Here is a 4,296-nt window from a genome sequence, read left to right on the forward strand (position 1 = left end):
AGTGATTTCTTGAGTGATATTCTGAGTACCACTTAGGTGGGTCATTAGGTGTGGATTAGTTGCTAAAGCCTTCGTGTCTTGACCTCTTGAATTTGTGAAGAGTTTTTCTGGGAAGATGGCTGTACTGCACTTAGTTGTGCTTTGGCTTGGCTTCGTGTATAGGGGCGAGCTGTGGTTTTGTGCCCTGTGCCAGCCAGATCTGTGTAGGGATTGCAGGGGGGTGCAGCATCCGGAGTTGCCACTATGGTTTGGTTACTGGATGGTGTCTGTAATTTATCTGTGGAGAGGGTCTGGGTTTGGGTCTGGTGTGGTTGATTGGTGGTGGCGTTCTGTGTGCCTCTGGATCTGGTGTCGGTTTTTGTGGGGAGGGCTAATTTCCAGATGTCTGGCAGGCGGGACGTGTCGTCACGCTTGTTCATGTTGTGAGGGTGTTTCTCTATCTCGATGGCTTCCATGATTATTCTCTTGTGGTGATGTTCCATGTTAAAGAGCAATTTGGAATCTGCAAAATTAATTTCGTGTCCTGTTTCTTTCATGTGTTGGAAAAGAGAGGAAGATTTTTCTTCTTTTTTGACGGCATTCTTGTGTTCTGCGATACGTGCATTTATTCGTCTGTTTGTTTGTCCAATGTACGTGGCTGGGCAGACTTTGCAGGGTATTTCATAGACCCCTTGGTTTTCCAACTGGATTTTATCTTTGGGGTTTCTGAGGATATTGGCTATTTTTTGGTTGGTGCAAAAGGCTGTTTTGATATTGTGTTTATGGAGGATTTTGCTAATTTTATCTGTAGTGCCCTTGATATAAGGAAGGAGGGCCATGCCATTGTTTTCTTCCGTGTCTTGGTTTTAATGCCACTGTTGTGATGAACACATCGGACTACCAAGCAAAACTATCAAATCTACTCCAAGACCCTACCTACCAACCTATAAAAACAGATCCCACCACCTATCTGGAAAAAACCACCAAATCCAAAATAAAAGCCTCTCCTATTAGTGAAGAAATCCAGCTAAGAATCATCCCCAGAGAAAAATCATCCAGATGCCCCAAACTCTACGGCCTCCCCAAGATACACAAAGAAGGAACACCACTCAGACCAATAGTCAGCTCCATAGGCTCACCTCTACAAAATCTCGCTAAATTTCTCGCTAAGCAACTTCAGCCCTATGCAGAATCCATCTCTTCACACGTTACAAACTCCTTCCAGTTCATAGAAACAATAAAGAAGCAAAACCTACATCCCGATGACCTACTTGTGAGCTTCGATGTTGTATCTCTCTTCACACAAGTGCCCATTAATGAAGCCTTGACAGCCATTCAAAACAAATACAATCCCCCCGAATACATCCTGGACCTGACCAACCACTGCCTAACCAACACGTACTTCATCCACAATGGACAAAGATACAAACAGATAGAAGGAGCACCTATGGGATCACCCCTCTCACCGGTCATCGCAAATCTGTACATGGAACACTTTGAAACCAATGCTTTAGACAAGTCAGAACACAAACCCAAACTTTGGCTCAGATATGTTGACGACACCTTTGTAATTTGGCCACACGGGAAAGAAAAACTAGATAGCTTCCTCACACATCTCAACAGCCTACACCCCAAAATACAATTCACTATGGAAATAGAAGCCAACAACCAGCTTCCCTTCCTTGACGTCCTAATCTACAAAAAACCTGATGGCTCCCTAGGACACACTATCTACCGGAAAAAAACACACACCAACCGCTACTTACATGCTCAATCACACCACCACCCTGCACAAATAAACTCCGTAGCCAAGACCCTCATCTCCAGAACCAAACGCCTGGCTGACAAAGACCACTTGACAACTGAGTTACAGAATCTCTCAAATGTGTTAATCGCCAATGGATACCAGCAAAACAGGGTTAGGAAGCTAATCCAAAAAGAAACACCCCCCAAAAACCAAGACACGGAAGAAAACAATGGCATGGCCCTCCTTCCTTATATCAAGGGCACTACAGATAAAATTAGCAAAATCCTCCATAAACACAATATCAAAACAGCCTTTTGCACCAACCAAAAAATAGCCAATATCCTCAGAAACCCCAAAGATAAAATCCAGTTGGAAAACCAAGGGGTCTATGAAATACCCTGCAAAGTCTGCCCAGCCACGTACATTGGACAAACAAACAGACGAATAAATGCACGTATCGCAGAACACAAGAATGCCGTCAAAAAAGAAGAAAAATCTTCCTCTCTTTTCCAACACATGAAAGAAACAGGACACGAAATTAATTTTGCAGATTCCAAATTGCTCTTTAACATGGAACATCACCACAAGAGAATAATCATGGAAGCCATCGAGATAGAGAAACACCCTCACAACATGAACAAGCGTGACGACACGTCCCGCCTGCCAGACATCTGGAAATTAGCCCTCCCCACAAAAACCGACACCAGATCCAGAGGCACACAGAACGCCACCACCAATCAACCACACCAGACCCAAACCCAGACCCTCTCCACAGATAAATTACAGACACCATCCAGTAACCAAACCATAGTGGCAACTCCGGATGCTGCACCCCCCTGCAATCCCTACACAGATCTGGCTGGCACAGGGCACAAAACCACAGCTCGCCCCTATACACGAAGCCAAGCCAAAGCACAACTAAGTGCAGTACAGCCATCTTCCCAGAAAAACTCTTCACAAATTCAAGAGGTCAAGACACGAAGGCTTTAGTAACTAATCCACACCTAATGACCCACCTAAGTGGTACTCAGAATATCACTCAAGAAATCACTCAAGATATCCCTCAAGTAATTAAGGAACAAAAGAAGAAAAGAACACTAGCCTGGGAACTTCCCCTCTGCCCAGAACTTTTGAGGCAATACACCACACCCCTCTACAGTATTTATAGGAACTCAAACACTGAGATCCCGCTCTGTTCCAGTAACAAGAAGCCGAAAGCACCAGCCTGAAGATGACGAGTGAGACCTCGTCGAAACGTCGCCTAGACACCCCAACTTTTACACGGGAAGACACCCGAGGACACCAAAACCTGCATATATATATATATATATATATATATATATATATACACACACACACACACACACACACACACACACACACACACACACACATACACACACACACACACACACACACACACACACACACTCTGCCTGTGAAAAATATGTGACTTTACCCAGCTTTTAACATGGCAGCCCAAGACTCCATCCTCCATCTATTGGGCTAATAGTGGCAATTAACATTCTTATTTCTACTATACCACAACAGCACATACTCAGGAGAAATTTCATGAATGCTCGGTTAAGGGCATGGAATGTGAATACTCTGATAAGGAAACCGTGTGGCAGGCTATGTACCTTGATGCTTTTTGTTTTCCGAGTTTTTATGCCTCGGCGGAACGAAGCACTCTGTCCCTGCTCAACCTTTGTTGTCAGACACTCTCCCTACAAACCTCAGACCGTAATAAATCTGTTACAACAATTGGCTGTTGAGCAGAAGGCCTGTACTCTGAATGATAAGTGAGGCTTCTGCTCCGTGTGAGCTTGCAAATATTGGCCAAAAGACAACGCTGTGTTTCAGTACTATACATGAACAAACTGGAGGAGAGGGAGACCTCACATACTATACATGAACAAACTGGAGGTGGAGGGGACCTCACATAGTGGTTATATGAAGTCTGCAATCCTAAACCTGTGAACCTGATGCCATTGAACACAAGTGCAATTTAATTCACACGCATGGGATTGTGCTGCCTGGCTGTGGCACTAGGCATGCCTGCTTGGGGCTAAGTCCTGCTGGACTCAATGGAATATATTGCCAAATAAACATGTGTGAGTCACACGGCACACTAGGAAAACAGGACGAGATCCAGTGTGCTGCATCACTGCTAAGTGCCATACGGAGCAACTGGCACCAGTGAAGTTACATAAAATGTAATTTTCACAATACAAGGGAAGATTCACAGCTGCTTTTGGATCACATGGTCTCCCTGGGCACATTTCCATAAATAACTGCAACTCATCCCTGGGCTTGTGCCTCCGGATGTGTGGCGTTAAAAGAGGGGAGGGAACTTTGGTTCATAAAGTAAACATGCGAATTAACCCTGGGTGACAGATGACCACAAGAAGCCTCTTTGACCCCTCGGGAGGAGTCATATGCTAAACTACTTTAGGGACTGTCAAAAATTACTCCGTGTGCACTCAGAGAAAGCTGCGCCTAAGTGAGATTCTGGCTTGGTAAATAAATTTCCCTTCCTTTGAATGTATGTTTCAAGCAAACATCATGCC

This window comes from Podarcis liolepis, assembly GCF_965112155.1.
Source record: "Podarcis liolepis genome assembly, chromosome: 12".
NCBI lineage: Eukaryota > Metazoa > Chordata > Lepidosauria > Squamata > Lacertidae > Podarcis > Podarcis liolepis.